General features: G+C 34.3%; 1 long non-coding RNA gene across 2 annotated transcripts in view; it reads left to right on the forward strand.

The window, feature by feature from the left end:
- The window catches only part of LOC136793800 (uncharacterized), a 121,530-nt gene extending 111,503 nt beyond the window's left edge, over window positions 1-10,027 (forward strand). The window contains exons 3-6 of one of the 2 annotated variants that reach the window (XR_010839586.1): window positions 961-1,109; window positions 7,512-7,687; window positions 8,829-9,228; window positions 9,315-10,026. This is a non-coding gene — a long non-coding RNA (uncharacterized lncRNA). Of the gene's footprint in view, window positions 1-960; window positions 1,110-7,511; window positions 7,688-8,828 lie in introns of both variants that reach the window. The other variant, XR_010839585.1, reaches the window with a different exon arrangement.
- Window positions 10,028-10,489: the final 462 nt, after the last annotated feature.

Raw genomic sequence — 10,489 nt, forward strand, 5'->3', positions numbered from 1 at the left:
AAAAAGGCCAGGGGAAGATAAACACTTTCATCTTAGAACAGTGCTGACATTAAATTATAATAGCTATACTCAAACCAGGAGAAAAAAATCCAACCTCAGGACCTAAAACTGACATGTATTATATCATTTGAAATCTATTGCTCTATCTGTATTTTAAGTTAGCCAGTTAATGTTTAGTTATCCAGCGAGTTCACCAAATATAAATAAGCTCTTTCCCAAATAAAGTCTATGGCAACTGTGAGACAGGCGGCCTTATTTTTCTCCCATTAATCACTAGAAACTTCACACGGCGTGAAAGTCTCAAGGGATATTTCTGGCTGGGAAAAAGATCCTCCCTCCTCAGTTCTAATCAGTCCATCCCATCTGTAATGGCTTTAGAAAATTGTTAATGACATAAAGTGACAGTCGAAGGGCTTTTTGGTCTGTCAGTGTAGGGTTACTATGAGCTCTCTGACAAACTACTACATGCAGCCCTCAAAGCTGCTGGAAAATGATCTGGATTACGAAGGAATAAATTTGATATGTTAGCAATCACAAGCGGGAACTGAAAAGAAAGGTTTCCTTAATACGGTTCTTTCAGGCTATAATGGGAAATACGAAGATAAATCTGGCTCAGAGACAAACCCACATAAGACTGCCTTGAGCACTCAGAATATAGATCTCTGTTATGCGATGTGTAAAACACACAATGGCCGGAATAAGGAGCTAAGTATATAAGTGCAAACAAACCCGTTTTTATAGTTAGCGTGGCATTTTGAATGGAGCTTTAAGCCTAAAGGACACTCTCCTACTTGCAGATGAAGATGGGAAATGTAACAGTAAGTACTGTGTTTTTATAGAAGTCTAATAAGAAAATGTTCTGGAAAATTATGAACATAAATCAAATTAAACCTGAATTTTTTCCCCGTAAAAATTGGAAAACCTTGCTTTCCCTAATCTAAAATACTGTTTTTCTTCCAGTTCCATTATCTTGCTTTTGAATCATGGAAAGTGAACAACTGTGGGACAGGCGGCCTTATTTACATAGAGAAGTGTTCGATTCTCAACAGTGATGTGAGAATGACTACAATTTGAAATATCTGTTAAATACAGCAACATGACATCACAAGGTATAATCTCATTCCTTGCATTATATAAAAGTTCTGCACAGAATTGATAAATAAATGCATATCTGAGAATTTGAACCAGTTAAAAATAGGCAGATAATAGATATGGAAATGGAAATTTAGAGCATTTTTTAAAGGCTAATTTTATTCTAATGCAGTGAAACATTTTCTTTCATGTTTTTTTTTTTTTCCCAATTTCTAGAGCATTCACCTCATTATATTGTCACAAAAAGTGACAATATAAACAGTTTCCCACACATCTCCTGTAGGTTGTGCTAAGGGCTATAAAAGTATTATATTCTGACAATTTCACAGATCTTGCACAATTAGGTCAAAAGATTTTTACTTAGTAGTGAAATGTGTACAGAGAACAGCTAGATGATATTTTCCCCAAATCCTAATATGTTCAGTAAAACACCAGAAAGGGAATTTTATCTCAATATAGAATAGTGTCGTATTAGTGAAAGAAAATTTGGAGAACTTTAAAGGCAGGATAATTTCTAGTAATATAAGATAATTTAACAAGGGCTCTACTTGGAGAACCCCATTTTTACCAGATAGTTTCAAAAGGTAGCTTCCAGTGCTATGATTCTACCATTAGTGACAATTTCTCTTAGGTGAGTATCTTCTGGTAAGGATAGACAACCAGCTAATATGCCCTGAACTAGGCTAGAGCTATGCCTTGAAAACAGGAATGGAATGAAGAGAGAACAAGAATAATTTTTCAATGAATAATTTTTATTGAACTAGGTAGTGGAATTTCAACTGATTTCCTTTCCATCGTTAAATGCTGCACATTCTCTCTGAGAATTGTAGCTAGAACTGGAAAATCACTGGCACACTGAGAGAAGTTCATCCCATTTGGCTTTGGAACAGGTCATAGGCTTTGGAGATCTACACTAATCCTTTCAGACTAGTAGGGGCCATCTCATAAATATCTATTTCACTGCTCTAAAATGATTAAATGACATCATGATGACCTAGTTTAAAGAAAATGTTACACGAGGGCCCTAAATGGCACCCTGGTGGCCTGAAAGAGTTAATGCAGTTTTCTTAAGTGGCCAATTCGATGTTAGTCTGCAATGTACAGAGCAGGGAATGTGTCCCAATAACTCACTGATAGCTTCATCTAATATAAGTATATTAAGTTGAGAGAAGTCATTTGAAGGAGTCTCTAAGAGAGCACGTGGCAATTCTGATTAATTCAGCAGCTCTGCAAAGGAAGGAAAAATGGAGCCTATGGAAATTCAATAATCCTATAGAGAAACATTCCTCTTAAAGAACGTTCCTTTTAAAGAATATCTCGAGATCATAATGTGTAACAGACATTGCATTCTTTCAAAATACAACTAAAGTTTGTGTGTAACACACCCTGAGAGCAAATAACATTTATGTTTTTAGAGTAGGAACTAAGAAGAATGTTTTTCTAATTTTTCAATGTATTCAATATCATGAAACTATAATACATCAGAACAGTAGATAGCAATTAGAAACGAATCTCTTCTTATATTACATGAATGGACTTAAAGCAAAAGTAGTCAAAAACCGTGTATGGGGTTTAATATTATTAGTTCAAATTCTATGATCAAGTTGGGTGTAGGAAAAGGTGAGAAAATATAAGAAAAATAGCCGAGAAACTGAGGAGATAATTCTGAGAGTAAAAGTAGTGAACACATTTTAGTATGAAAAAATAATTTGATTAAATGAATCAATCAATTAATAGAAGCATAGAAACATGGAACAGTAATCACCAGTCCTTTATTCACCTTTAAAACTATCACACATAAGCATATATATGAAAATATGTATGTATATATGTAAATAAAGTCCAGAAACAGCATAAGTAGTAACATATTTCAATATATATAATAAAAATTTACTATATGAAAAAGGAAAACTTTCAAATCTATGGGCAAGAGAAGAATTTTGGGAGTCAGTACAAAGTACTTGTGAAGAGAATGGATTCTTGGGTCATAACTCTTGGTTCTAATTCCAGCCACGTTTAATAGCTGTATTACCTTGAGCAAATCTTAACTGTTCTTCAGCTCCCTTATATGAAAGTTAAGGGGAGTATAACACTTACCTACCTTGTTGGGTTATGAGAATTAACAGAGATAATAAATGTAAAGCATCTGGCAGAGTGTCTGGCTCATAGTAAACCACAATAAATGCTAATCCTTATTATTATTCAATAAATGGCTAACCACTTAGAAAACAACAGTTTCCCTCTCATATGGTATGTCAAAAATAAAATCAGGTGGATTAAATAGTTAAATGTTTAAAAAAATATAAGAATAGAAAAGAAGAGCTATCTGAATATTTATAATAATCTTGTATTGAAAGCAGGAAATGCAAAGCCATAGACCTACGGAAGACTGCTGAAATTTTAAATTTCTGATAGAAAAAATGTTTATAAACATAAAAGACACATGGCAGAATAGAAAAATATTTACAGTGTGTAATACAAAGGGTTATCATAATTTATATTGAGAGCGTTCTGACCATAAATTTTTCTAAAAACTAATATTATATCAAGCAGGTAACGAACACAAACAGATGGTATATATTGTAACTTCACTGCTCTTTCTAGCCTCAGAGCCTACTCAGTCTTTATCTTCTGTAACTTTTTCTCCACATGAAGGAAACAGAGTAAATGTTACTTCAGCCTTTTCTGATCAGTCTAATTTATGTCTCCCTAAATTTCTTTCTCCTGGCATTTTTTTCTGTCATAGCTGTTGTTCTTTATCATATATTTATGTGTGTTGATTTTTTCCCTTTTTCCCTCACTACACAATAAGCTCATGGGGCCAGGTCGTACACTGTTTGCCACTCTATAGGAAGCCCTTAGCATATAGCAGGCATTTGAAGTAATGAAAGGGAATATCATAACGGGTCTTGTACACCATGTTAAGACATTTAGCCTTTATAGCTAAGACAGTCATAGAAGAATTTTAAGCAGGATAAATCTTTCTTGGGCTTTGGTGAAGGTTGGGTAAAGAATGAACTGGAAGGGAGCATGCCTGGAGACCAGGTCATTGTTTAGAAAAGGAATTGAAAAAATCCAAGAAATTATGAAGCTCTAAACTAAGGAAGTTTTTAATGGAAATAGAACAGGAAACTTTCCAATGATATTTAAAATTAGACTATTTTAACTGAAGCAGAGTGTATATACAGGGAAATAATGAGAATGAAATTTGATTCTGGATTTTAGAGCAGATTGTAAACCTCTAAAGCTATATTAAGACATTTGTAATTCTTTAAGTAGTATAAAACCAATGAGGAATTTTGGAAATAGGATTTTGTTTGGTTTTTCTTTTTGTTTGTTTGCATCTTTTACAAAAAAATGTTTGTTTATTTATTTATTTGCCTTCGCCGGGTCTTAGTTGTGGCATGAGGGATCTTTTATTAGTTGTGGCATGTGAACTCTTAGTTGCCGCATGCAGGATCTAATGCCCTGACCAGGGATCGAGCCCAGGTCCCCTGCATTGGGAGCGCAGTCTTAGCCACTGGACCACCAGGGAGGTCCCTGTTTGCATCTTTTAAACCATCTTAATTAGCAGGATTAAGTTATTTGGACATATGGACTAGACTTCTAGGACCACAGAAAAGTTGAATTTACAGTTTTATGAATCAATACTCTCTAACTCAGCTATAAGTCTTTAGGTCCGATGCCATCTCAATGAAGAATTTCTGGGATTCTGGTAAGTATTGTCAAATAAATTTCTCTTTATCATTATTGCCATCACCACCATCACTACTACAACCAATGATAATGGTGGCACTAACAGCAACGACATCAACAAACGTTTATTGAATAATTACTATGTATAAGGCACTGCAGTTTGTACTTAAGTACATAGAAATCTGACCCTAGTCCCTGCTATCAGAGAGGTACGGTAAGTGCATTAGAATACACTAGCTATGAAGAGTAGCATGTGATAAAATGAGTTATAGGAAAGTAATTGCTACTGAAGTTCAAATAAGAGAGAGTTGACCATAGTTGAAAAGTCTTCGGGAAAAGCTACAATGGAGGAGATGAGACTTGAATAGGCATTTGAGGAATAAATAAGATAAATATAGAGGAAGGGCAACTACTCAGACAGGAAGCATGGCAAGAGCAAAGGTGGAGGTGGAGCTCTCACCTCTTTTTTAAGGACAAGTAGACAAGTGGACAGACTGCTTTGACTAAAGCATTGGGTTCACAAAGAGAAATAAAGGAAGTGGTCAGAGAGTTGAATGGAAACAGATTGTAGGTTATCCTTGATGTCAAACTAAGTTTATTTTGAATAAACTTATGATTGCTTATGTTGAGGAAAGTGAGGAATCACTTATAAGCTTTGCGCAGAGTAGCTACTGGTGGAAAGTTGTGTGTGAAAGTTTTAAGATGAATCTAAATGAGTATGTTCCGGGTAAAAATTCAGGTTGGTGAGACTAGTTACTGTGGCAGTCTTTTAGGAAAGGAAAACAAGAACCTGATGTGAGAAAGAACGAGAAAATAATAGGAGATTTTTTTCTTACCTTTTATTACAAAAATTTTCAAAATAAAAAATGCAGAATAATATAATGAACCCCCAAATATTTACCACCCAGCTTCAAAAATTATTAATTTATGACCAATCTTATCTCTATTCCTACCTACCTAATGTGACTACAGGTTTTATGACTATAAATTTCTAAATGATAAGGAGATGAGGACTCATTAAAAAACATAACCATAATACCTAAAAAATTTTATCATACCTGAAAATTAACTATTTCTGAACAATCCCAAATATGGAGTCAGTGTTCAAATTTCCCTAATTTTTTTATTTGAAATTTTTTTGTTAATCATTTCTTTGAATCAGTATTCAAATAAGGTCCATTTATTGTAATTGGTTGATGATGTTTTGTAAATATTTTTAATCTTTAGTTTTATCTTCTATTTTTTAATTTATCTTGAAATTTATTTATTAAAGAGACAGACAATATTTGCTGATTACACACTCATGGTAATATTTATAATGATCGTCCATCTCCTATATTTCCCAGAAAATGGTTGTTATATTTAAAAGCTCGATCAGATTTAGGTTTCTTTCTTTTTTTTTTTTTTTTTTTTTGGTGGAGGTGAGGGCAAGAATTTTTTATAGGTTGTGCTGTGTACTATCAAGGGGCACATAATATTTGTCTCTTTTTTGTGTGTGTTATAGCAACTATTAAAAAGTGATGATATTCTAATTCAGTCATTCATTTTAATTTATTAATTGAAATACTATAAATATAAACATCAGTAATTTGATTACCTTGACTCATAGTTTATACAGGAAATGCAGGATAAATATCTATTGCTCTTTATGTACCAGTTCTCAAAAGAATGAATTGGTTTTCTAGCCTTCTCCAAAGTTACCAATGATTTTCTTTATTTTAAAAGAATTATTATGAACTCATGCATTAAGATGTTTGATGTATTTCAATCCACTGCAGTTATCCTTATTGATGTTCAAATTGTCCTATCTTTGCCCCATAGGAAACCTTTTTAAATTGACTTCTGAATCTTTTTGATACAACCCTAGTAGCCTTTGAGAGCTTTCTTTCCTGTATGACAAGATGTCCCAGGGTCATCTTTTTCTACTCAGTACGCAGAATCAACCATTCTCCAAGGATACTTTATTACTGTGAAATGGTGTTTAGAGACTGCAAATGAATTCTAGGTGTGCTCATTGCTATAGAGTTAGTCATTGTTTTTATGTTTTTAGAGGACAAGGCCAAGAAATGTGTACTTTTTAAAGATAAAGTTCATTGTGAGTTCATATTATTTATATTTATTGTGAGTTCCAATTCAAATTCAGGAGTATATGGTTTTTACCTAAACGTATTGATCTTACATTTTTTCCTGTTTCTCTTATGCCAACACTCCTTGTTTTTTAATGATAATCATATAAATCCTTTATTTGTCTTTTCCCTTGCTACAAAGGCAACAGTCTCATAGTAGCAATACAATACTGCTACCTACTATACAAATCCTCAAACTGTACAGTTATTTTTTCAAGTTTCATTTTTTTGGACCTATGAATATATCCAGCTAAGGATACACAGTCAAATTCTTGTATTTTAAAGTCACTGTAAACATTTTCACCTTTGATGTTATGTTACTTATCTTTTCATGCATGGATTCCATAGTGGTTAATTATGGAAGCTCTGTAATATGTACCAACAACTTCTAGGGATAAATGTTTCTCATTCTTCTCTTTTTCAGAGTTATCTTTTATTTTAGGGTTACTACTACTTCTTTTTCCAACTAAACTCTGTTTAGCTTTAGGAAAAAGAAAACCTAATGATATTTTTATTGTGTTGACATAGTTATGATGTTAAGTCTTCCCACCCAAGAATATATGTCTGTTTGTTCACTTCTACTTTTGTGCCTTTCAGGATTGCTTTGGGATCTTCTGCATATGAGAGAGATTAAAAAGATGAAACAGTAGGACTGGAATATGAGGGGAGAAATAGAGAAAAACCTGGTTTCCAGTCTCTTTTATGGGAGAATGATTTATATGTTTGCTTGACAGAAATGGGATTATTTTAAGAGATTAACACAGGAAATAATGGTGAGTTTTTATTTTAGTACCAGACCTGAGTTCTACCTAAGCTTCAATCGCAACTAAATGTATCAAATTTATATAGAAATAAATGTTATTAAAATAAGGAATAATCCCTGAGAGAGTATATCACATGAGATAATTATTCACTGTACTTAGTCACATGATATGAAACAATGTTCCTTTTAGAGCGTGTGCAAATTGTAGAGGTTTACCTCCACCACCTTTTCACATGCTTCTCACATGCTTCTCACTTCGTAGTGCTCTCCTTGCAACTGCCCTACCCCTACTGCTACCACCTCATTCTGGATTGAATAGCCATATCATGCCATAGTTCTTCAAACAGCTCCTATATCAGAAATCAGGGTCCTGTACTGGACTCTTCCCTCCCATCTCCAGTCTACTAAATCCTGTTGAGTCTACTGCTAAAGAAGCTGAAAAAGAAGCTTGAGTCTACCTCTTAAAAAGCTCTTGAAAAATTTCTTTCTCCTCTCCATTATCATTGCCTGTGACATTGCTTTATTCAGAACATCATTTTCTCACCGATTATATTGAGAGCAAATCTTCAATACTCATCTTGCTTCCTGTATCCTCTTGTTTCCTTTCTTACATGACTACATGTGGCAATATTTATCCTATTTACAATATCTTCAAGCCATCTTTCTTCTGTACTGCTACCTGAGTCATCTTTAAAAATACAAGTTAAATACTTCTATGACCTCCATTACTTAAAGCAGATTCCCAATGTATAGTCTAGAAAATGCCAAAGAGTTCCATGACAAATGCTGCATCTCATATTCTTAAGAGGGTCATAGGGTAAATTGGCTATAAAGAGCTCCCTCTAGTAGAGAAATCTGTTTAAATGTGATCAACCTAATGATCCTGGATTCATGTGATTATGGACTTTTTAAACATACCTAACAATTTTTTTGGCAATCCATTGTCCTGAAAACATACTTTAGAGTATACTGATATAAAGAATAAAATGTTAACTCCTTACCACGAATAATTTTACTATTGCTGTGGCCTCATCTTCCACAGGTCCCTCTTAATATTCTAACAAGGACCACGGGGGCACAGTTCACACTCTTGTGCACTGTGGACAGTACCCCAAAATTTGCCGTACTGATTTATCTTTCTGTATTTTTAGGTATGCAGTACCATTCTTCTGAACAGATTTTGCTCCCATCGTCCACCTAATAAATTCCCACTCAGCCTTCAAGACCCAGTTTAGATGTCACCCCCTCAGTACAAGTTTGAACATCATCTACATACAGATGAATCAGAAGTGATATCATGGCCCAAAGAAATATGCAAAGTGAGATGAAAGCCAAAAACATACCTTCAGCAATGCCTATATTTAGGCATAACTCCCTGTTCTTTCAGAATAGGCCCCATGAAGGAGACTGAAAAGGAATTTTTTAAGTTATAGGATAAAAACCGATAGAAATTTTGTTCCAGAGGACAATTAAAGTGACAAAGTATTAACAGAAAGGTTCAGATACTACAGAGTTATAAATAAGAGGAAGAGGAAGACCAAAAAGACACATGTGAGTCTTACTGATCATCTTAATAAAGCAGTTTCAGGAGAGTTATTGAATACTGCTAGATAACTATACTCTCCTTTATTCTCCAGCTAAAAACAGCAAAATACTCAGAGGACCTGAAACTATACACGCACGCGCGTGCGCGCACACACATTTCCATATAGAGAAAACCAGATGGAAAAACTGACAGCTTGAGATGACGTTTAAGAAGATGAAGGATCCTGGGGGTAGAGGGCATTAAGGAAGCATGGCAATGAGAAGGAAACTTAGAAAAGGGATTTTTCTCATGTGTTTCCTTGGAGGGAGATGGAGATCCTGCTAAACAGGAAAAGTAAAGAACTTTTGTCCACCATTCTCTAGATTTTATGTGTAGGTGATTGACTGTCTAACAGTAATAAAATTTCCACAATTTCAAATGTTAAGGGTACAACAAAAGAGTTACAAAAGGAAGATAAGGCTATAACTTGAAAGGAAAGTAGAATTGAGGAAAAGATTTTGCAAGGCTGAAGGAAGGAGACAGAAGAAAGGGATACATTTCCAAGACAAGAGTGAGGAGAGAATTAATGGAGTAGAGTACTAGAAGAGAGAGAGAGAGAGAGTGTGTGTGTGTGTGTGCTTGTGTGCGCTTGTGTGCGTGCGCGCGCGCACTAGGACTGGAAGGAAAGAGGGCTTGGATGAGGGTAATAGTCTGGTTTACATTCAATTCTCTGACCAATAATTCAGGTTTATAGACTGTTAATGTTTGATATCTCTGTATACCTCTCCCATGAACCAATAAAGAATGTTGCTTTCTTTTGACTATAACATTTTAAAGATCCAATTTGTCTTATATTTCCACAAATATAAAAAGAAACCCTCACTTTATAACTCTGTGAACATTTAGAGAGAAAACTTTCTTAGGATTATACATGGCAAAGAAAAGAATGTTTCCTCTATCTTATGTATAGAAAACTCACATTAATATCTTCCCTGGATATAGAACTGGTTATATAGCCTTTGGCTGTTCTTTAGTGCAATATACTGGCAACATGGAATACATTTTAGAGGTGAAAACTACTTAGGGAGTCTACAGGGAATATTTGATCAAAAGGAATCAGCTGGATATTTCTGTACACTTTTCATGAAGTCAGGCCTCAGGGAACAAGGGTCACATATTCCTTTTTCATTTTGGAACAATCAGAACATTATTTAATCAGGAGAAAATATTTTATATTATAATATCTTTAAGTAAGGAGTAGGATTGCTTTGTGATCTATGAAATGAA

This window comes from Kogia breviceps, chromosome 3 (genome assembly GCF_026419965.1).
Source record: "Kogia breviceps isolate mKogBre1 chromosome 3, mKogBre1 haplotype 1, whole genome shotgun sequence".
NCBI lineage: Eukaryota > Metazoa > Chordata > Mammalia > Artiodactyla > Physeteridae > Kogia > Kogia breviceps.